Below are 26,253 nucleotides of genomic sequence, written 5' to 3'. Positions count from 1 at the left end.
TAAAAACAAAGGTGCTTAAATGCATTTTTTATTAGTATAAATTTTATTATTTTCAATTTAAAATTTTATCACATTATTTTTTTCGGTACAAATTTTATTTGTCCAAAGTATATAGAAATACATTAAAATACATCACAATACACTTAAAAATTCATCAAGCACTATGAGGTGCTTATTCCAAAATCAAATACCCAAAATATAATAAAATATAATAAAATATTATAATTTAACTCCACATATATGTTAAGTAATTAATTACAATAATTATTAAGTTCAATATAAGATAATTAGGTTCAATAATTAGATACACGAATATAATAATATTAAGTTTGGATAAACATGAGATTTTTTCCATTTAATAAATAAATAAATAATTAAAAATAATAAAATAATAATAAAATAATCTTGAGGTTCAGCTATAAATAGCTGAACCATTTCCTCACTTTCCACGAAACAAACCGAGAGAGAAAAGGAAACGGAAGAGGAAGGAGGAGGGAAGGAAAAAAAGAGAGAAAAAATAGGAGGAAATAGCTATACCCTTTCCGAAAAATCCCAATAAATCACCAACTATTTACCTCATATCATAAAACAATATAGCGCTGGAGGTGACGTAAGAGGATCGACCAAAAACCAGAAAATCAAATAAAGACATTCCGTGAAACGGCGTCGGTATACCGTATTCAAGCTAGGTACTTCTCGCTTATTTTTCTTATAACTACACACCAAACTAGAGGTCGACTTTAATATTAAAGTTGTACCTCTTGTTGCATAGATGAGGTACATCCTGTCCGTCATCCCAAAATATTGCTGGAACTGAGATTTCCGGAATGCCGGAGTACCTCAGTTAACCATACGACGATATTTAATTTTGGTATTGATCGGCTAGGAATTTGACAAATCTTTCAACTAAAGAATTAACGATCATAAAAAGTTACATACCCTGAAAAAAATCCGGCCGCGCGTGGCCGCCGGACGGCCAGCCACGCGCCGGCACAGTAGGCTCGTGTATCACACGCGCCGCCGGAACGGCGAATTTTCGGCGGCCGAACGTTCCTGAGGTTATTTCCGACTTTTTGGCCAACTTTCGTAATATTTGGATATACTTTCTAATTAATATGAATTTTTTAGACTTAATTAAAATCCACCGGATTAAATTTTGAACAAAAAATAATCTGAAAATGATCAGATAGTTACTTAAAAACCTCTAACATATAAATATCATTCATAATATATTTTAGGACTTGCTCCAGGAACTCGGAGTATTAATCAAGCCTAAATTGTAAGTTATCAGGTGAGGAAATTTCTATTCATTCTTCTATTAAAGCCTTTGGCATTTGGCCTGGAAATTGCAATAGAATTTATTTAATGTTCAAATATCATCCACAGTTCATTTCAGTTACTGATATATTTTCTTGCATATTTATGAATGGATTGATATATCATGAATGCATGAATGGAGTCATGGACAACGTATTTCGGTCCGGAAATTGAGTCCACTGGACAACGTGGCTTCGGCCCGGAAAATGAGTCCAATGAACAACGGGTCAAAAGTCCCGGGTATATGGTTCATCTGAACAACGCGCACCGAATATTTCGGTCCGGAGAATGGTTCACCCGGCTCGTAAAAGTGCTCAATTAGAGCCACCAATGTTAATTTATGGAATTTTCATTTATCTATTTTTTCATTGCATATCATTCATAATATCTAAATTTTTATTCCTATTATTTCATGTATAATTATGATGAAGTGTTATTTAAAAGCCATATACTGATTCAAACTCACTAAGCCCTCAAAGACTTAACCCTCTGTTTCTTTTCGTCTATTGTAATTTCCAGACACAGGAACCCCCGAATTGGAACAAGAGGAAAATAACTGAAGCTGAAATAAGAGCATTTGAATGTTGAGATGATCTGTTTATAAATGAATGTTAAACTACCGCTGTAACATAATTGTACATATGAATGTTAGACTTCCGCTGTAAAATAATTGTACATATTTGAAATAAGAATGTAAATATTTGTAGATAATCCTTAAATTATAGTAGAAAGTAATTAAATTTTTATCTACAATATCTTTCTAATAATAATAACGGTAAAAATAAAAATAGAAGTTCAATAAAGAAAGATTGAAGGTAAATGTGGCACCTAGTAAGGGAATAATTATGAATTCCTAAACCGGGCGCCACACAAGGGCTTTATCTATGCAACTAGCATGGGTATACAGAAAAAGATTTGCCAAAACAATAATTTCAAATAGTATTAAAATAAAGATTGCTTATACATAGAGTTTTATTGTGAACACTCGGCCAACACTTGGCTCGACGGGCACCTACTCTAACAATCTCCCACTTGCACTAGAGCCAACTACCCATATGCTTCAAACCCATTGATTCGCGATGCATCTCGAATAATGGTCCAGGTAAAGGCTTAGCTAGTGGATCAGCAACATTATCTGCGGAGCCGACTATGTAAAAAGACACTTCTTCCTCTTTCCACAATCTCTCCGAGGATGTGGTACTTTCTCAATACATGTTTGGACTTCTGATGAGACCTTGGCTCCTTTGCTTGATCTAAAGCTCCCGTGTTGTCACACAACACCGGGAGAGGAGCAACTCCATTAGGAATGACGTCCAACTCTTAGACGAAATTCCTTATCCAAACAGCCTCCCTTGCTGCATCTGATGCAACAATGTATTCGGCTTCTGTGCTAGAATCCACAGAATTTTCTTGCTTGGAACTCTTCCAAGAGACATCAGCACCATTGAGCATGAATACAAACCCGGATGTTGACTTCGAGTCATCGATATCACTTTGGAAACTAGAGTCGGTATAGCCTTCCAATTTCAGTTCTCCACCCCATAGACCAAGAACAATTTATCACTACAAGAAAATCTTAATTCAACAACACATCAAAGACAACGATTTTTTTATAAAAACCGTTGTGTTTTGTCTTTTGACAACGGATTCAAGAAAAACCGTTGTCGTAGGCTCAAAAATCCCGCTCAACGACAACGGTTCTTAAAAACTGTTGTCGTTGATATGTCTACGACAACGGTTTTTAAAAACCGTTGTCTATTAGCGTGTTTTTTTTTGTCTACGACAACGGTTTTTAATGACCTTTGTCTATTAGCGTGTTTTTTTGGGCTACGACAACGGTTTTTAATCACTGTTGTCTATTAGCTTGTTTTTTTTGGGCTACGACAACGGTTTTAAAAAACCGTTGTCTATTAGCATGTCTTTTTAGGCCTACGACAAATGTTTTTAAAAACAGTTGTCTATTAGCTTGTTTTTTTGTTGGCCTAAGACAACGGTTTTAAAAACCGTTGTCTATTATTGTGTTTTTTTGGGCAACGACAACGGTTAAAAATCGTTGTCTATTAACTGTTTTTTTTTCGAGCTAAGAAAACGGTTTTTAAAAACCGTTGTCGATTAGCGTGTCCTTTTTGGCCTACGACAACGGTTTTTAAAAACTGTTGTCTATTAGCTTGTTTTTTTGTTGGCCTACGACAACGGTTTTAAAAACCGTTGTCTATTATTGTGTTTTTTAGGGCAACGACAATGGTTTTTAAAAACCGTTGTCTATTAGCGTGTATTTTTGGACAATCGACAACGGTTTTAGAAAACACAACGTTAATTAGTGACGGTTTTAGGAAAAACACAATGTTAATTAGTGACGGTTGAAAAAACCGTCGTTAATATTAGCGACGGTTATATATATACCGTCGCTAAATTCATATTAGCGACGAATTAAACAAGAACCGTGGCTACTATTTGCGACAGTAGCATGTACAACCGTCGCTATATTCAATCGCTATATTGAATATAGCGACGGTATTAAAACTCCCGTCGCTAAAATTAGCGACCATTAAGCAAAAACCGTCGCAAATTTCAAAAATTCAATCCCGCCTCTTACTCCCTCCATTTTCTTCCACCACTCTCTATAAATACATACAAATTCACTCCATTTTCTTCCATTTCACTTCACCAAACTTAAAATTTTTCTCATTTACACGATTTTACAACTTCATAACACTTAAAATTTTTATCTCTTACACAATTTTATCACTTCACAACATTTAAAATTTTTATCTCTTACACGATTTTTTTACCATTTCAAAACAATTAAAATTTTATCTTTTACACGATTTTATCACTTCACGACACTTAAATTTTTTATCTCTTATAAGATTGTACCAATTCACAACACAGATTTATAAAATTCTTAAATTTTTTTTATTTTACCTAAAATATTAGCGACGGACCTGTAAACCGTCGCAAAATAGCGACAGTTTTGCCACATCAATACTGTCGCTACATTTAGCGACGGGTTGCGGAGGATTTCCGTCGCAACTCTAAATATTCGCGACGGTTTTTACAAACCGTCGCAAAATGCAACTACGACTACGGTTTTCATTTGCGACGGTTTTCAATACCGTCGCAAATTTTAATAGAATTTTTATACCACGATGCAAAACCGATGTAGTTAGTATAAAAGACAACGGTTTTAAACCCTTGCAAAATCGTTGTCGTTGGTAGAAAATACAACGGTTTAACATCGTTGCAAAACTGTTGTCGTTGGTAGAAAAGACAACGGTTTAAAACCGTTGTCGTTGAAGACACTTTCAACAACACCCTCAGTTACAACAGTCGAAAATGGCCTACGACAACGGATTTTATCCGTTGTCGTATGGCGTTTTTGTTGTAGTATATTGGTCCTTCTCAACTACTTGAGGATGTCTTTCACAGCTTTCCAGTGTGGAAGACCAGGGTTCGATTGATATCTACTCACTACACATAGTGCGAAAGCCACGTCAGGACGTGTAGATATCATCTCATACATGATGCTACCAATCGCAGATGCGTAAGGAATGCTTGTCATCGCCGCTATCTCTGCATCAGTCTTGGGAGACATAGACTTGGATAGGGACACGCCATGACACATTGGTAGATGTCCTCTCTTGGACTCATCCATCGAGAACCGCTTCACGATGGTATCAATGTATGTGGACTGGGTGAGACCAAGCAATCTTCTTGATCCATCTCTATAGATCTGTATTCTCAATACAAAAGATGCTTCACCCAAGTCCTGTATCGAGAACTCACTTGCTAACCATATTTTCGTTGATTGCAACATTCCTACATCATTCCCAATGATTAGAATGTCATCAACATAAAACACTAGGAATGTCACAACACTCCCACTGACCTTCTTATACACACAGGGTTCCTCAAGATTATTTGTAAAACCAAAATCTTTGATTGTACTGTCGAATCTGAGGTTCCAACTCCTAGATGCCTGCTTTAAACCACAAATAGATCTTTGAAGTTTGCATACCATATGCTCACTTCCGATAGATGTAAACCCTCCAGGTTTGAGACATGTAAATCTCTTCCTTATTATCCCCATTAAGAAAGACTGTCTTAACATCCATCTGCCACATCTCATAGTCATACCATGCGGCTATGGCTAGCAAAATCCTTATGGACTTGAACATTGCAACTGGAGAAAAGGTTTCCTCAAAGTCAACTCATTGTTTTTGAGTATATCCTTTTGCCACCAATCGCGCCTTGAAGGTCAATACCTTCCCATCCGCCCCAAATTTCCTCTTGTAATCCATTTACACCCTATGGGAACAATTCCCTCAGGAGGATCCACGAGATTCCACACTTGGTTCGAATGCATGGAATTCAACTCAGATTCCATAGCTTCAAGCCATTTGGATGAATCGGCATCAGATAACGCTTCCTTGAAGGTCCTTGGATCACAATCAAGGTTAGGCTCATCATGGCCCTCTTCAAGAAGCAGACCATACCTCATATGTGGTCTCGAGACTTTCTCGGATCTTCTAGGAGCTTGTATCTCCTCTCTTGGCTTTTCGGGTGTGGGTTCTACAATTGTGGGTGTCTCTCGAACCTCTTCGAGTTCTATCATCTCGTCTTTTCTATCCAATAGAAATTCCTTTTCCTAAAAGGTTGCATTCCTAGAAACAAACACCTTTGTTTCTTGGGGATGATAGAAGTAGTATCCAACCGAATTCTTTGGATATCCCACAAAGTAACGTAAAATGGATCAACTATCCAATTTATCTCCCACTACCTGCTTCACATAAACAGGGCTCCCCATATTCTAAGATAAGAATATTTGGGAGGCTTACCCATCCATATCTCATATGGTGTCTGCCTTTGAATGGACATTTAATGGAATATCTTTCAATTTTAAGTTATAGAGATCGTTTTCAAGTTCACCAGTACCAATCAAACATTCATTCATGCAAATGTTGCAAACACTTTTGCAAAATAAACAAGAATATCCATTTTTATCAGCATAGAAATGGAAACAATATTTTTCACCAATTCAGGTACAAACAAAACATCTCTTAAAATTAACTTAAAAATCATTGTTCAACAGCAAGTAAACATCTCCTATGGCCTTGGCAGCAACTCTTGCTCCATTTCCCATCCTCTAGAAGGTCACACCTTCCTTAAGCTTCCTACTTCTTCCCATCACCTGTAACTCATTACAGAGATGTGAGCCACAACAAGTATCCAATACCCAAGAAGTAGAGTTAATTGAAATGTTTACTTCAATATAGAACATACCGTTTCCAGAACTCTTCTAGGTCAGATATTCCTTGCAATTTCGCCTCCAATGTCCAGACTTCTTGTAGTGATGACATACATCATCAGTCTTGTCAGCCTTAACTGGTCTGGCTGCCTCAACGGGATTCGGAGATTGCCTCAACAAGGGCACGTTCTTCTTGGGACGTTGGAAAGAACGCTTCTTTCCATTCCCATGTGGATCAATCTTCGTACCAGATGAAGAACCCACATAAAGAACCAACTTCTCTTTCTTGATGGTTGATTCAAACGTAACAAGCATATTCACCAACTCCTCAAGGGTCGGCTCTATCTTGTTCATGTTGAAGTTCACCACAAAAGGATCAAATGAGCTAGGCAGCGATAAGAGCAACACGTCGGTGGTCAACTCCGAAAGCAAGATCAGATCCATGCCAACGAGCTTGTCCACGAGCCCAATCAACTTCAGGCCATGCTCATGGACCGAGGCCCCATCTCACATGCGCAAAGTGATCAGCTCCTTGACGGTAGCATGCCTAAGAGGCCGTGTTTGCTCACCAAAGAGCTCCTTGAGATGCAAATGAATGGCAGCAGCACTCTTTGCACCCTCAAAACGCCTCTGCAGCTTATCATTCATAGAAGTTAGCATATAACACCTGGCTATCAAGTCATGGTCACACCATTTCTTGTAAGCCTGCAATTCCTCAGGAGTGCAGTCAGTCGGAGCCTCAACAGGGGGCGACTCAGTCAATGTATATGCTACCCTTTCCGAATTCAAGACGATTTTTAGGTTTTCTTAGCCAAGTGAGGTAATTAGGTCCAGTTAATATGTGTTTGTCGAGTATTACGGATATCGGATTGCGAATCGAAGACATTGTCAATTTGTACTGAAAAGTAAAAACAGATAAATGTTGATGACTATTTTAAAATATTTAGTAAGATATGAAGTTTGGACTTTTACTTCATAAATATTTGCTCCCACTGTTTTGACATCTTTCACTACCCTCTAGTGAAAACGGGAAACTCCTTTCCTCAGTAGGTACGTAAGGTCCAATTAGCGAATTATGATCACGAATAATATCAGCCAATCACAATTCCTAAAAGGTAGTTTCCAATTGCATCACAATGCAACCCTCTACGTAAACTTTTGTCTCACGTTTGATTAGGACCCAATAATATGACGTCGTTCATCTTCACGTGTCAAGCCTTACCCATCGATGTTGAACCTTAATGGACGGTCGCCATGAGTTCCCCCAATAATATGAGCCGAAATCATGGGAGTTCCACGTAATTCACATCACCATGTCAATGGATGTCACAGCTTTCCGGCACCCAAAGCTCCCCCAATAATATGAGCCGAGCCCCGAGTACGGGTAGCGTACATCATGCACCCATTGTCGATGGAAGACAAGGAAATTATAAACAAATTTATAATTCCCCTTTTCGGGCTTGATATTAATTTTGAATCTTATTCAAAATGAGGGTTTTTAATTTTGAAAGGTCTCATAATTAATTTTATTTAAAAGCTCGCCATGTTTGATCGTATGTTTGTCCGGATTCATGCAACTTTGTTATTATCATAATAATAACGCACATACTCATTATTTATAACATATCATGCATATATTATAAACAGTAAACAAACAAGGATGATCAATCGTCCCAATACTAACGGACCGTGTGAGCTAAACACGGGCCTAGGTCCATTCCTAGGGAAATGCACGGGATGCAAATGCAACTATTACATAAGCTTCCAATATTTACACGTCTTCTGAAACGTCCCGTGTTCTTGTGTTTAAAATGTACTAGGGATTTTTTTTTTTTCAATTTCGATCCACATTAAAATATTTTAATAAAATATTTTGCCCATGTTCTAGAACTTTCGCTAGCTAGCGTTTTAAAATCAATTACAATCGTCATAGAATAAAATCATCGCATGACTTACCAAACCTAAAAAACAATAATCGTGAAACATATTCTCCTCTCCAAAACCACTCTAAAGCATAAATAAATGGTTTTAAAAATCTTTTAACGTACAATTATAATCCATAATCATGAGTGCGGAAAATAGTAGAAGCGCTGGTCCTCGGGTTGTGTGCACCTTCAGTCCAGTCATCTCATGCGTCAAGTCCTCCCTCATCCTCACCTGCATCCATCACACCTAGTGAGTCTAAAGACTCAACACACCAAATCTTTGTAACGAGTAATATATATAAAACCACATGCAACAGTGAAAATACTTTTACATAAAATAACATTTTCGTGATATGCATGACATGAACCTCAAAGGTCGATGGTACCATCTACATGAAACCACAGTACTGGGCGGCGGGGACATCAGCGACACAGGATCGTCAACTGAGCCTTGGCCTATTTCTTGATCATAACCTCAAATCCTCAAATCCTCATAGTCACAACTACTTCACTTTCATCAATGTTTTCATGTTTTCATCACCTTATAAAATCATGCATAAATATATTTTCTTTTGAAACCAAGCATGCACCATATATTTTAAATGTCAATTTTAATCATAAAATTTCATGGACATTTAAAATAATCATAAATAAATCATGAACATTTCATAAACATTTAAAAATAATCATAACATCATAAAAACAGCATTTAGGGCACTGCCATGACCGTTACTAATTTTAGGTGTAAAAAGACCGTTTTACCCCTAATCGTGACATTTTACGTTTCTGACTTTTTTCTTGATTTCTTGACCCTAACATGTCCCAAATAATAATTTAAGCTTACATGAATTATTTCGTAATTTTACTAAGCTTAAAAATTAGACTTTTTCATTTATCTTCAAATAACTGTTTTGACGGTGTTTTAGTCCCGAAAAATACCCAACTTTAATATAAAATTCCTAAATTCAAAATTTAATCTTTCTATATTATTTTAGCTTTTATGAACCCCGACTCGACCCCCATGAACCATTTTTCAATTCTCCTTCAATTTGAAACTCAAATTGACACTTAAACTTTGACCCCGAGCCATCTTTTGATTTTCACGAGTTACTCCCGAGCCATGCCGAGCCAAAACTTGCCCAACATGCCAGAGTACCCTACTGGACCCTAACTTTATCAAGAAACCCCACAAAAAGGCAAAAACAAAAGCCCCTAAAGTGTTAGTATGCTGGCCGAGAGTTTTCAAGTGCATGGACTTTATGTTTTGGTGGCTAGACCCTTACCCAACGCCCCAGCCCTTGAACCCACATGTTGTGCGCCTCCTAAGGACCCTAGTGAACCTTCATAGCCCAGCCCGTGCCCCAAGCAACGAGCCCACTTCGCCTGAATGTGGCGCGAACCCTGCACAAATCTATGCAGGGCTCTCGGGTGGAGTCCTAGCTGCGCTAGGACTCTTTCCCGAGCCCTTGGTTCGAGTCCTAGCATGGCTAGGACTCACCCCCTGACTCATGACGACCCTTGGCTGTGCCCTGGCCAAAGCTCAGTCCAAGTCTCATCGAAAAAAGTGAAACCCGAACTGAAGTTTCATGACAGCAGCCTGTGCACTTGCGTTTCCTTGATTATGATGGTTCCTGCCGTGAAAGGGTGTGTGTATGTGGCTTTATTTTCCTTGAAAACTTTCCCTACACATCGAGTAACATCATGGCAGCCCCCTAAACCATGCAAGACATGAATCGACATAAGAAAACGTTAGTTCGTAGCATGAATACGTAAAAACCGAATTTTTCCGAAATAAGGCTTCATGTTCTTCGCACATACATAAATTAAATCAATACTATGATGTAATGGACGAGAAAAGGAAGATATTGGCATGCCTTTGCGTTATATACGCACGAAATACCGATGACGACGAAGAACGGAGAGATCCGAGGCTAGTTTTCTTAAAAAATCTCGAAGAAAAAGGTGCTGCCTCCCACGGCCGAGAGGTTGCTGCGCCGAGGGAGGATTTTTTTGTCTCACAATTTAGGGTGGCGCGAGTTTGAGACCAAGCTTAGGGTTTTATTGTGTTTTAAATACTAATTACTTAATTTATTAAATAGACTTAAGGCCTATTAAGCTCCTAATTAAGCCCGCTAGTGTTTAATAGGATTTAAATAAACTTATAAAAATGGTTTTCATAAAAATAGTTAGTGAATTAAATAGCCGGACTGCTCAGGAGCTCGTATTTTGGTTGAAAATCCAACACCGATAAAAATTAGTCCCGGCGTATAAAATCACCTCAAAATCCCTTGTTTTCAAAAATATGAGAAAACCATCAGCCTTATATTAAATAATTAAAAACAATTATTTAATAAAAATATTTTCCATATTTTTCATCCATCGGTCTCCGTTCCTCGATCGCAACTCGAATACCTTTTAAAAGTACAGTTTAATGCAACCACGCAGAAAATATATTTTAAACATGTCAAAATGCACCACATAAATAATTCGTGCAATAAAAACATTTAATTAAACACAAGAGAATTTAATAATTGCATGCATATGGTTCGCGTGGACTTTAAATTTTCGGGGCGTTACAATCTTCCACCCTTAAATTGAATTTCGTCCTCGAAATTCGCTTATCCTAGATAACCCAAAGTTTAGGCTTAGCTCTAATATCCCAAAAATACACGCTTCCGCTGCGCTACTCTGATCAAACTTAAGTTCTAGAATGTCCTTACCTCTCCTTGATCTCAATTAAAATTTTCTTCTAAATCCTTATTTTCAAATCGTAAGTTAAAAATGCCCAGAATGAGTTAGTGTTGTTTATATTATAACCTCGAATTTCCAATTTTTCTTACGATTCCTAATATTAAAGGCTGGATAACCAAACTTATCGTATATTATTTTCCTTAATTTATACCCAAAATGTTCGTCAACTTGTCATATTTAAATCTTAAAATCCCAAACGCATCCGCTAACGCTTAGATTTCAAGCTTAATATTGATTCATCCTTAAAAACCCTTGATTAAAATTTCTTATAATACTAAAACCAAGATGTCCCAAGGTTCTGAATATTCTTACAAGTCTAAATCCTCAAAATTCTTATCATTTAAACCATCAAATTGTCGCTTATTGCTAAACTAGTCCCAAAATTCCTTAACAATTGCAAATTTATTTCTTAATTTCCTCAAAAATTACCCAATAGGTCCTTTATTTTCGAAAATCCTACAATTAATCCTATAAGTTTTTGGCATTCTTAAGTTTCCTTCTACAGTTTCCCATAACATAATTTCAAAATTTTTTAAACTTATTTACCCAAAAATCAATTCTCATAATCAATCTTACCTTTCATCAAACCAAAAATCACAATTTATACATTTTCTTACTTCCCAAGATAATCGCATTTTTCGAATAATTATTACTTATGAGTAATTCCCAAAATTAATTCAACTAATAAACATGAATCATAAATATTTTCTTAGAAAATCTACGTGTCCCAAAAATCATTTATAATGTTCACGATTAACTTATAGCCCAAAAAGTAGAACGTCATTACTAAAACCCAAAAATCGATAGCGTCCAATTCCACCACAAAACCAACATGCATTAAAATCAAATAATTTCTTATTTCATATCGTAACACGCATAAAAATTTCCAAAGCTTATAAAACATAAATACTCAAAAAGCTAGTAAACATGTAGCATAAACATAATATCCATAACGTTATGCAGGTATCATCATACTGAATCATATAAAGCATGTAAAACTTACAACTTTGAGGCTTGACGACTGATCTTCCCGGCGCTGATGGTGGCACAACCCTTTACAGGACCTTTGCTCTGATACCAACTGAAACGTCCCGTGTTCTTGTGTTTAAAATGTACTAGGGATTTTTTTTTTTCAATTTCGATCCACATTAAAATATTTTAATAAAATATTTTGCCCATGTTCTAGAACTTTCGCTAGCTAGCGTTTTAAAATCAATTACAATCGTCATAGAATAAAATCATCGCATGAGTTATCAAACCTAAAAAGCAATAATCGTGAAACATATTCTCCTCTCCAAAACCACTCTAAAGCATAAATAAATGGTTTTAAAAATCTTTTAACGTACAATTATAATCCATAATCATGAGTGCGGAAAATAGTAGAAGCGCTGGTCCTCGGGTTGTGTGCACCTTCAGTCCAGTCATCTCATGCGTCAAGTCTTCCCTCATCCTCGCCTGCATCCATCACACCTAGTGAGTCTAAAGACTCAACACACCAAATCTTTGTAACGAGTAATATATATATAAAACCACATGCAACAGTGAAAATACTTTTACGTAAAATAACATTTTCGTGATATGCATGACATGAACCTCACCTTTACCTTTTCCTCAATCATAACATGACATAAATCTTTTCATGATCATAGCATTATCTTTTTCTTGATTGAATTCAGATCGTTAATTGTGACTTTCCTGACGTGACATGACATGACATGAACCTCAAAGGTCGATGGTACCATCTACATGAAACCACAGTACTGGGCGGCGGGGACATCAGCGACACAGGATCGTCAACTGAGCCTTGGCCTATTTCTTGATCATAACCTCAAATCCTCATAGTCACAACTACTTCACTTTCATCAATGTTTTCATGTTTTCATCACCTTATAAAATCATGCATAAATATATTTTCTTTTGAAACCAAGCATGCACCATATATTTTAAATGTCAATTTTAATCATAAAATTTCATGGACATTTAAAATAATCATAAATAAATCATGATCATTTCATAAACATTTAAAAATAATCATAACATCATAAAAACAGCATTTAGGGCACTGCCATGACCGTTACTAATTTTAGGTGTAAAAAGACCGTTTTACCCCTAATCGTGACATTTTACGTTTCTGACTTTTTTCTTGATTTCTTGACCCTAACATGTCCCAAATAATTATTTAAGCTTACATGAATTATTTCGTAATTTTACTAAGCTTAAAAATTACACTTTTTCATTTATCTTCAAATAACTGTTTTGACGGTGTTTTAGTCCCGAAAAATACCCAACTTTAATATAAAATTCCTAAATTCAAAATTTAGTCTTTCTATATTATTTTAGCTTTTATGAACCCCGACTCGACCCCCATGAACCATTTTTAAATTCTCCTTCAATTTGAAACTCAAATTGACACTTAAACTTTGACCCCGAGCCATCTTTTGATTTTCACGAGTTACTGCCGAGCCATGCCGAGCCAAAACTTGCCCAACATACCAGAGTACCCTACTGGACCCTAAATTTATCAAGAAACCCCACAAAAAGGCAAAAATGAAAGCCCCTAAAGTGTTAGTATGCTGGCCGAGAGTTTTCAAGTGCATGGACTTTATGTTTTGGTGGCTAGACCCTTACCCGACGCCCCAGCCCTTGAACCCACATGTTGTGCGCCTCCTAAGGACCCTAGTGAACCTTCCTAGCCCAGCCCGTGCCCCAAGCAACGAGCCCACTTCGCCTGAATGTGGCGCGAACCCTGCACAAATCTGTGCAGGGCTCTCGGGTGGAGTCCTAGCTGCGCTAGGACTCTTTCCCGAGCCCTTGGTTCGAGTCCTAGCATGGCTAGGACTCACCCCCTGACTCATGACGACCCTTGGCTGTGCCCTGGCCAAAGCCCAGTCCAAGTCTCATCGAAAAAAGTGAAACCCGAACTGAAGTTTCATGACAGCAGCCTGTGCACTTGCGTTTCCTTGATTATGATGGTTCCTGCCGTGAAAGGGTGTGTGTATGTGGCTTTATTTTCCTTGAAAACTTTCCCTACACATCGAGTAACATCATGGCAGCCCCCTAAACCATGCAAGGCATGAATCGACATAAGAAAACGTTAGTTCGTAGCATGAATACGTAAAAACCGAATTTTTCCGAAATAAGGCTTCATGTTCTTCGCACATACATAAATTAAATCAATACTATGATGTAATGGATGAGAAAAGGAAGATATTGGCGTGCCTTTGCGTTATATACGCACGAAATACCGATGACGACGAAGAACGGAGAGATCCGAGGCTAGTTTTCTTAAAAACTCTCGAAGAAAAAGGTGCTGCCTCCCACGGCCGAGAGGTTGCTGCGCCGAGGGAGGATTTTTTTGTCTCACAATTTAGGGTGACGCGAGTTTGAGACCAAGCTTAGGGTTTTATTGTGTTTTAAATACTAATTACTTAATTTATTAAATAGACTTAAGGCCTATTAAGCTCCTAATTAAGCCTGCTAGTGTTAAATAGGATTTAAATAAACTTATAAAAATGGTTTTCATAAAAATAGTTAGTGAATTAAATAGCCGGACTGCTCAGGAGCTCGTATTTTGGTTGAAAATCCAACACCGATAAAAGTTAGTCCCGGCGTATAAAATCACCTAAAAATCCCTTGTTTTCAAAAATATGAGAAAACCATCACCCTTATATTAAATAATTAAAAACAATTATTTAATAAAAACATTTTCCATATTTTTCATCCATCGGTCTCCGTTCCTCGATCGCAACTCGAATACCTTTTAAAAGTACAGTTTAATGCAACCATGCAGAAAATATATTTTAAACATGTCAAAATGCACCACATAAATATTTCGTGCAATAAAAACATTTAATTAAACACAAGAGAATTTAATAATTGCATGCATATGGTTCGCGTGGACTTTAAATTTTCGGGGCGTTACATCTTCGATCTTCATAATCATCATGGCCACCATCTTCCAATCTTGATCATCCACTATACTAATATTTACAAATAAGTATCCATGGCAAATAGGGATACATCTCATGGGGTGGGAACGGGCCAAAAACCAAGTCCATTTTATAAATTGATAATTATTACAATAATGCAACACAAAATATCCTAGCATACACCTAGCAAATTGGACTTGGGCTTTTGATCATCCTTCATGCACAATATCACATATCATACACCATCAATTAATTATCACAATAATTAATTGATCCAATATTATATATCTTGATCCAATCACTAACCGCCACGATTATAAACTAAATTAACAAAGTATACAAACACCTTTGTCTACTTTCCATTAATTTATTTATAACCGAATGTCTTATAAATCACAATTTACTATAAATAATTAAAGTCCAACTTCAATTATTTATTTTATGAGAAAAATTTGCAACGGGCTGCCCCTTGCTGCCCCAAATGGGCAGCATGTTGCTGCCCGAAACATGCCCCAAAAACCTTGATTTTTTTTTGTTGCAAAATTTCATCTCAAGCGGTTAGAAATCGATCTCAATATAATATCTTGTAAATGCTACACAAAATCGTAACCATAGCTCGGATACCACTCGAAAGGGGATCAGTTACGGTGACCGGAAGCGCAACGGAAGTATAAAAATCAAATTTTTCATGAGAAATTTTCGGCCACCTCATAATATTGTGTAGCAAATACAATAAACACAAAATGACATTCATAGTGTGTTAAGAAATGTACCTATCAATACAAGGATTGATGTATGGCTCCAACTAAGGTGTAAACACCTTAGCTCTTCAATGGTAGAAACTATCTTCAAGTTTCCTTTGTGCACTCCTTGCTCAACTATTAAGCCCACCACCAACTAGGTAGATCCTCTCATATTTTGCACTAGAAAAATATGAGGATTTTTCAAGGAGAAGTGTGTTTATTCTTCAACAATTGAAGAACACAAAATTGGAGAGAATAATGAGTGAAGATTTCGGCCATTGTAGTGGGAATGAGGGGGAAGGGAGACTTGTATTGGACTTGCAAAAAGTAGAGACAAAAGTAGCATGCCAAGCCTTGATATTTGAAAAAGTTGTCTCCAACCCTTCACCTCCCATGCATGCATATATTATATGGTTTTTAACAAATTAAAAACCATGGACTAAATTTAATTATCTCAACATATTTGAGACTAATTAAACATTACTTGAATTTACTCAAGTCAACTAGTTAAATAATTTATTTAAATTGAGCTCTACAAGACTCAATATGATTTAATTAATTCAACACTTGAATTAATTTAATTATTTGGACTCTACTAGGTCCACTAGTGTTCAATTAATTCAACACTTGAATTAATTTAATTTAGTCCATAATAATGTTTATGAAAATCACAATTTTCAAATACATTATTCACTTGGCCAACTTTTAATTTAGGAACACTTCCATAAATTAAAATTTACATTTCTCTCATAGAAGTCATACTTCTATTTTTCTTTACGCTTATAAACCCATTTATAAGTCGTTCAACACATTGAACTAATTTCTCCTTTATAGAAGTCATACTTCTAATTTTCCTTACGCTTATAAACTCCTTTATAAGCTATACTTCTCAACGGGATCTAGAAAGCTAGTACTTGTGTGGCCCTCAATGGTTCATTGATACGACTAGCCGTGGGTTCACATCTCCATGTGATTCAGACTAAACATGTCCTTATATGAGCATACCCCAATTGCTCCATTCTTACTTATCAACTCCTTGATAACAAGAACGTCAGAACTCAAGTCTGATAGTACCCAACCAATCATGTTAAACGCCTAGCAGCATCGCTTACATGATTCCCTAGGTATCAAATGATAGTGCCTGCAAGAACCATTCAATTATGGTTAGCGTACAGTACGGTCCCTTCAACTCATATATCCCGATCGATTCGACAACCATTGGTTTATCGAGAGTTGTCAATTAATCGATACTATGTGTCATGTCGTAGTTGCATCGATGGTGTAATCTATGAAACCCGTTTCATAATTACCACCATACTCGGATCAGAGATTTCAAACTACATATACATGAAAACACATAGGATATCCATACCCGTAGGTAAGCGGTGAATCCCCGACTACAATGCATCGACTCCTATATGTTTCGACAAAACACCCAACGTTGCCACCCTATGACCCCTTGAGAGTCGTTAACAAGTCAAAGTGTAAAGCTAGCACATAGAGTCTCAATGTTGTCCCGGGTCATAAGAACTAATGGTGTACAACCATAAACCAGGACGTTTCTACTCGATAAGTGAGAACCACTTGGAAAGTCCTTTTATGGAGGGTTGTTCAGTGCACTCTACCAGGAGCACCTATCTGCATGCTCGGACATCACAATGTCCCCTACCAATGAAACATGGTACTCACATCGCAGATACAAGTCTCGAACTCTAGCGGCCTATATCCTTCTTAGCGGCGGCTGAATCGACTAGGAACTGTTTAGAATATACAGTATTCCAAATATGAGTTTCATGATACTCATCATATAAGCATCTCATATTCCTTCTCCTATTTGTATATTCAAGGTATGACACCCTAAAAACAAAGGTGCTTAAATGCATTTTTTATTAGTATAAATTTTATTATTTTCAATTTAAAATTTTATCACATTATTTTTTTCGGTACAAATTTTATTTGTCCAAAGTATATAGAAATACATTAAAATACATCACAATACACTTAAAAATTCATCAAGCACTATGAGGTGCTTATTCCAAAATCAAATACCCAAAATATAATAAAATATAATAAAATATTATAATTTAACTCCACATATATGTTAAGTAATTAATTACAATAATTATTAAGTTCAATATAAGATAATTAGGTTCAATAATTAGATACACGAATATAATAATATTAAGTTTGGATAAACATGAGATTTTTTCCATTTAATAAATAAATAAATAATTAAAAATAATAAAATAATAATAAAATAATCTTGAGGTTCAGCTATAAATAGCTGAACCATTTCCTCACTTTCCACGAAACAAACCGAGAGAGAAAAGGAAACGGAAGAGGAAGGAGGAGGGAAGGAAAAAAAGAGAGAAAAAATAGGAGGAAATAGCTATACCCTTTCCGAAAAATCCCAATAAATCACCAACTATTTACCTCATATCATAAAACAATATAGCGCTGGAGGTGACGTAAGAGGATCGACCGAAAACCAGAAAATCAAATAAAGACATTCCGTGAAACGGCGTCGGTATACCGTATTCAAGCTAGGTACTTCTCGCTTATTTTTCTTATAACTACACACCAAACTAGAGGTCGACTTTAATATTAAAGTTGTACCTCTTGTTGCATAGATGAGGTACATCCTGTCCGTCATCCCAAAATATTGCTGGAACTGAGATTTCCGGAATGCCGGAGTACCTCAGTTAACCATACGACGATATTTAATTTTGGTATTGATCGGCTAGGAATTTGACAAATCTTTCAACTAAAGAATTAACGATCATAAAAAGTTACATACCCTGAAAAAAATCCGGCCGCGCGTGGCCGCCGGACGGCCAGCCACGCGCCGGCACAGTAGGCTCGTGTATCACACGCGCCGCCGGAACGGCGAATTTTCGGCGGCCGAACGTTCCTGAGGTTATTTCTGACTTTTTGGCCAACTTTCGTAATATTTGGATATACTTTTTGGCCAACACTTGAATTAATTTAATTATTTGGACTCTACTAGGTCCACTAGTGTTCAATTAATTCAACACTTGAATTAATTTAATTTAGTCCATAATAATGTTTATGAAAATCACAATTTTCAAATACATTATTCACTTGGCCAAATTTTAATTTAGGAACACTTCCATAAATTAAAATTTACATTTCTCTCATAGAAGTCATACTTCTATTTTTCTTTACGCTTATAAACCCATTTATAAGCCGTTCAACACATTGAACTAATTTCTCCTTTATAGAAGTCATACTTTTAATTTTCCTTACGCTTATAAACTCCTTTATAAGCCGTTCAACACATTGAACTATTTTTACTTCTCAACGAGATCTAGAAAGCTAGTACTTGTGTGGCCCTCAATGGTTCATTGATACAACTAGCCGTGGGTTCACATCTCCATTTGATTCGGACTAAACATGTCCTTATATGAGCATACCCCAATTTCTCCATTCTTACTTATCAACTCCTTGATAACAAGAACGTCAGAACTCAAGTCTGATATTACCCAACCAATCATGTTAAACGCCTAGCAGCATCGCTTACATGATTCCCTAGGTATCAAATGATAGTGCCTACAAGAAACATTCAATTATGGTTAGCGTACAATACGGTCCCTTCAACTCATATATCCCGATCGATTCGACAACCATTGGTTTATCGAGAGTTGTCAATGAATCGATACTCTGTGTCATGTCGTAGTTGCATCGATGGTGTAATCTATTAAACCCCTTTCATAATTACCACCATACTCTGATTAGAGATTTCAAACTACATATACATGAAAACACATAGGATATCCATACCCGTAGGTAAGCGGTGAATCCCCGACTACAATGCATCGACTCCTATATGTTTCGACAAAACACCCAACGTTGCCACCTGATGACCCCTTGAGAGTCGGTAAACAAGTCAAAGTGTAATGCTAGCACATAGAATCTCAATGTTGTCCTGGGTCATGAGGACTAATGGTGTACAACCATAAACCAGGACGTTTCCACTCGATAAGTGAGAACCACTTGGAAAGTCCTTTTATGGAGGGTTGTTCAGTGCACTCTACCAGGAGCACCTATCTGCATGCTCAGACATCACAATGTCCCCTACCAATGAAACATGGTACTCACATCGCAGATACTAGTCTCGAACTCTAGCGGCCTATATCCTTCTTAGCGGCGGCTGAATCTACTAGGAACTGTTTAGAATATACAGTATTCCAAATATGAGTTTCATGATACTCATCATATTAGCATCTCATATTATTTCTACTATTTGTATATTCAAGAGCTTTATCTATGCAACTAGCATGAGTATACAGATAAAGATTTTCCAAAACAATAATTTCAAATATCATTAAAATAAAGATTGCTTATACATAGAGTTTCATTGTGAACACTCGGCCAACACTTAGCTCGACGGGCACCTACTCTAACAACAAAATGGGTGTACAGTAACAAACTGAACGAAGATGGTTCAGTTGTGCGCAACAAAGCAAGGCTAGTAGCACAAGAAAAAGGAATTAATTACGGTGAGACATATGCACCAGTTGCAAGACTCGAGGCAATTAGAATATTCCTTGCCTGCTTCATTCAAAAACTTCAAAGTCTATCAAATGGATGTAAAGAGTGCATTTCTGAATGGCCAGTTGCAGGAAGAAGTCTACATTGAACAACCTCTAGGTTTTATCAATCATCACCTTCCTGATCATGTCTACCATTTGAACAAAGCCTTATATGGTCTTAAGCAAGCTCCAAGAGCTTGGTATGAAACCCTTTCAAAATTTCTAACTGATCACGATTTTTTTGTTGGATCAGTTGATAAGACATTGTTCAAATTCTTCAAGAATGATCATATTCTACTCGTTCAAATTTATGTTGTTGACATTATTTTTGGGTCAACTAATCCCAAATTATTCGAGAAGTTTGCTAAGTTAATGCAGGAGAAATTTGAAATGAGCATTATGGGTGAACTGACATTCTTTCTTGGATTACAAATGAAGCAACTGGAGTCGGGCACTTTCATTAGTCAAACTAAATACACGAAGGAATTACTGAAGAAGTTTGGCATGGAATCGTGTTCAGCTGCAAGTACTCCCATGAGCTCATCAGTAAAACTGGATACTGATCAAGGGGGATATCAGTTGAGACGACATTTTACAGAGGTTTAATAGGTTCATTATTGTATCTAACTGCTATTCGTCCTGATATTGTATTTGTTGTATGTATGTGTGCTAGATTTCAAGCAAATCATATGCAATCACACTTCGCAGCTGCCAAGCGTATTTTAAAATATCTTAAGGGGACACAAAATGTTGGGTTATGGTATTCTAAAGATTCATCTTTCAATTTAGTTGGATATTCAGATGCATATTATGCAGGATGTAAGCTTGATCGTAAAAGTACTAGTGGATCATGTAAATTTCTAGGGACAGACTGATCTCCTGGAAGCAGAATATCTTGCTGCCGGAAGCTGCTGTGCTCAACTGCTCTGGATTCAGCAACAACTGAGAGATTATGGAATTGATGCTAAAGAATCGCCCATATTCTGTTATAATACAAGTACGATTGCTATCACCTACAATCCAGTTCTTCACTCCAGGACCAAGCATATAGATGTCTGGCATCACTTCATCAGAGATCATGCCTTGAAGAAGAACATCAGACTGGAATACGTCTCAACTGAGCAGCAAGCAGCTGATATCTTCACCAAACCATTGGCTGAGACTAAGTTTTCTCATTTTTGCAATATACTTGGATTAATTGATTTATCCTAATCAGTCTTGTTGCTATCTTGGTGATTAATTCTTCTGTCAGTTTTACTGTCTTTTACTCATCACTCAGTTAGTTCTTTATTTTTTTTTACTCTCAACTGATGTCAGTTAATCTTCTATCAGTTCATTGTATTCAGTACTTGTGCTTATGATTAACTTATCAACTGATGAAATCAAGTAATGCAGGAAAATAACAAGACAGAGATAAACTGATAACATCATTTCGTTCATTTGAGGAAATTGTTGTGAATTACATTATACAATTCCTCCTGAACAAAAACCCTCCATTTGGCCATCCATTGATTTATATCTCCAGTGCAAGTCTTATGAAAGCTGTCAGACTGAGATACGAGCTCCAGGATCCTCCTCTCCTTGTAGAGCATCAGCTCGTAAATATTGTCTGGTTCGAAAATATTCACAGCATGGGCAATGTGCAAGCGTTCCCGATATTTCTCCAGTTTTTCCAGCAAAATGGGAGTGTTTGCCATCTCATTCTACCAAAGAAACTGAAGTTCTTGGAGATTCTCCCAGTAGCGTAGAATTTGATAGAAAACATCATCTTCCATCTCAACCTTTCTCTTCTCCAGAGCTGCTTTCATGAAATCTTCAGCCATGTCCGGAGATTTTGAACTGCTTGCACCTGCCATTCTCTTTACTGAATATAGTTTTCTAATATATTTGCGACTAACTGAGCTACTCTTATTTATAGAACATGACAAAGAAGATGAAAGGACTATTTCATTATGACAGACGTTTACACTACTAAGCATCAGGATTTATTTTAATTAATCTTGTTTATATTCTCGAAATTTTCTTTTATGCATCTATTAAGGGGGAATATTGGTTTTAAGAGGTTAACTGAGAAGACAATTGTTAGTCAACTCTCAACTGACACAGTCTCACAACTGATAATTCAGTTGAGCTTTTCACTAATTTTCTCATATAAGTTAACTAATTAACCATATTATGTTCCAAATCAAGTGACGTGACTGTTCTTCAAGCATTAAATGCTACCCTTCAGCAAATGATTGGTGGAAACGTGGACACCTTTTGAACCGTTTAAATTACACACGCTTACAGCACACGTACACACGTTGTAATTTAGAATTTCTATGAACTGACACGTGTCCAGAATTTGAATAGTCACGTACATATGTATCATTCCCCGCTCCATTTCAGTTTTACTTTACGTTTATCTACAAACTCTTGAGAGAAAAAAAATATCATCCTTCTATTTTCTAGGAATTCATTCAGTTCCAAATGGCGAATCAAACTCTCGCTTATATGCTGAATGCAATGGCTATCAACTTCGGATCGATTCTACCCTTCGGCGACGCTGAAGTAAAGAACGTATTTCAAAAACTCGAAACTGCTGGGTTAAGGACATTCTCGGGACAATCATCAGAAGAGATCTACCCCAAAGAACTTCAGGAATTCTACTCTAGCGGTATGATCAATTCTGATGGAAACATCACCTCTACTATCAATGGTCAGTTGCTGACCATCTCTGAAGATTCCTTTGGAGAAATCTTTTCTTTACCATCTGAAGGACTGGCACACCTCTCTGATGAAAAAGCATCTGATGTTGAAGAAATGCAAACCTCACTTTCTGCTGATGGACGGAAAATCAAAGTTTCCGATCCAAAGAAGGAGCTGAAACACGAGGTTCAGTTACTTGCTGATATAATCGCCAAAGGGATTTTGGCGAAAGCTGGATTTTTTGTTGCACTTACGTTGGAAAAATTTCAGGCCATTTCTATCATTATGGCTGAACGTAAACTCAACTGGAAGCATCTCATATTCAATATTTTAAAGAATATGTTTCTATCATCCAAACAGTCCAACGGCTTTGCCATGCAACTGAGCTATTTGCTGAAAGTGAAGGGGTTAGTGGCAGATGATTCAGAAAAATCATCCAAATTCAAAGTCTTCAATGCGTAAGAATACTATGCCACTCAAGACCAAATTAGACATTTCTCCTGCTCAGTTTGTAAAGATAAAGCAGGAGATTGGGACTCAACAGACGGCCCCTAAATCAGTGAAAAAGGCCAAGACATTGGCTCAACTGAAGTCAGGAAAAAGGAAATTAGTTGTGGGTGAATCAGATTCAGAGAAAACTCCTTCCCCAAAGATTGCCAAGAAACCAAGGACCTAGAGAATTAAGACAACAACTACAGAGGAATCTATTCCTACTGACAAGCCAATTTCTTCAGATGCTCAGCAGCCAATTGAAGCAGTTCCTCTGAAGATCATCCCACCAGAAAAATCAGCTGGTGCAAAGAAAGAAACAGTTAGGATCAAAGCTCCTCTGATTAATGTTGCTCGTCCTACTGTTCTGGAACCTGCCCGACCCAAAGGCATCACTATTATAGAACGGGTGGATGCTACTCGAACTGGTCTAGAAATTCCACACATCTTCTGATAAAGGCAAGGGAAAATTGATTGAAGAGCCTAGGCCTTCCAATGCTATTCAGACCCACATTGACCTTGTTTGGGATGGGGTTAACAATTTTGCAGCATCAAAACTTCAACTGTATGATGCTTGGACAACTTATCGTACTCATATTTTTGCCAAGAAACTGAGAAAGAAATCCCAGCTGAACAAGTTCATCAAACTGGAAGCCTTTGTCTTCAAGACGGTCAAAGCGGCAACAATTGTTCAAGCTCTGGGAGAAAAACGTATTTGTTTGATCAGATGAGAGCGAAGAAGTTAGCACAAATTCTTGACAAACTGAAGGCTAATTACGTTCCAACAAATCCTACTGCCTATGCTAATCATGCGGTGATAACTCAGCTAGACACTGATCTGATTGGTTTGCTTTCTCAGATAAAGTTTTGGGAAATGGATCAAGAATTAGTCCTTCATCAAGGAGATCCAGACGATGATGATGAGGAATTAGTTGAAGAACCTTCCTCTCAATAGAAAGAATCACCCTCAGGACATGCCATTATTCCAACTGAAGAGCCAGTTCAGAATATGCCTCAATCACCTCCTGGTGGACATCAAATGTACACTGAAGCCGAATTATCTTTCGCAAACATTGATGAAATTATCCAAGCGGTGGTGCAAGAATCCAAATTAAGTGAACCTACTTCTAATCCAGTTGATCACCCCGTTGATCAAATCCATCCAGAGGTTTCTATCTCTTTAGAAGCACAAGTTCAGCAAGATCTATCTGATGAACAAGCTATTCCAACTCTTGTGCCAACTGATTCCCAAGATCACCCTCTAGAAGCACCAGTTTTGGCTTCATCAGATCCTATTATTCTTCCAGGAAGCTCATCTGCTGATCAGAATCCACCTTCTCCACCTCCAATTCCAGAAGAAGTTGCTGCAATCACTTCAGTTCAGATTGTTGCTGAAACAGTAGCAACTGATCAAGAGTTGATTATATTTGATCAAACTACAAGAGGACCGGAATCCTCTCATCAGTCTCCTCCTCCATCCTCATCAGATTTTGATCTCGTTCTCGAAGAAATTCAGAATATGCAAGATATTATGAATCAGATGCTCTCAGCCATCTCAAAGATTCAGAATACGCAACTGTCTCACACTCTAAAATTGGAAGACTCTCAACAGTTCAATTCCGAAAACTGAAAACTATCCAAACTGCTGTTACCTCTCTCATTTGCAGTTGAAGAAATCCAGAAGAATAAGGGGATAGCCTTGAGTCTCACTGCAACTCAAAATTCTATTAACAAACGAGTTGAAAGTGTCAAGACACTCGTCTCCAGGAAGGTAGATTTGCTGCAAGTCACAATGACCTCTGCTATTGAAAACATTTCCACCTCTGTCCGGCTTCTAGCTACTGACGTTCGGAAATTATCTGTCAAGATGGAGCTGTTTGACAAAAAGGGGGAAGTGCTCAAAGAGATTCTAGAACAGCAGAAGAAATCTCTATAAGCAGCAGTCTTTCTTGTATTTGTGAAGCATATGAGTTCAGTTGTTCTACCACTTATTTTATCTACTATGAAGTTCAGTTATTCGATTTTCTTTTACTCTTGTTTTGTAAAAACACAATAAAGGGGGAAATTGTTAGAAACTGAATTCCGGTGTTTGACAAAAAGATAAACCAACTGAACTACGCAACTGAATATAGCTAACTGATCGATGCAACTGAATTATAACTGAACAGCTAGCTGCTCTTTCAGCTGAACAACTCTTCAGTCATTCTCGTCAACTAACTCTTTACCAGCTGATCTCTCAGCTGTACACGTCATTAGTTGAAAGCAACAACCGACAAATAGTACAACTACCTGCAACTTGTAGTGGAATGCCGCATTTTAGAAAAAGGAGTGTACGACTGTCAGAGTATATCGACGTGGCAATCAACGGTTAGAATGTTCAAATATCCTTTAATGTACCGTTGAGAGAGAAGCCTATAAATAATCGAAGATAGCAGCCGAAGAAACAACAACTGATTTCAGCTATTACATTCTAATTGTTGTTACGCTGCAAAAATACCTACTCACATTCATAAGTTAAAAGCTTACGTTTACTAGTTTTATCAGTAGCATTCAAGGCTACATTCTCGAGCTTAAATAGCACTGTGTAATCTTTGATAAGTTTTTCTAAGT

At 37.1% G+C, this 26,253-nt stretch overlaps 1 long non-coding RNA gene across 1 annotated transcript; it reads left to right on the top strand.

The window, feature by feature from the left end:
- Positions 1–594: 594 nt before the first annotated feature.
- Positions 595–1,904, top strand: LOC140814848 (uncharacterized). Its single transcript, XR_012114180.1, has 3 exons — positions 595–689; positions 1,239–1,291; positions 1,837–1,904. It is a non-coding gene; the product is annotated as an uncharacterized lncRNA (long non-coding RNA).
- The last annotated feature ends 24,349 nt before the right edge of the window (positions 1,905–26,253 follow it).

The sequence above is a fragment of the Primulina eburnea genome, chromosome 15 (genome assembly GCF_022965805.1).
Source record: "Primulina eburnea isolate SZY01 chromosome 15, ASM2296580v1, whole genome shotgun sequence".
NCBI classification, from domain to species: Eukaryota; Viridiplantae; Streptophyta; class Magnoliopsida; order Lamiales; family Gesneriaceae; genus Primulina; species Primulina eburnea.
Note: the sequence above shows the minus strand (reverse complement) of the source record. Positions and strands in the feature narration are given on the sequence as shown.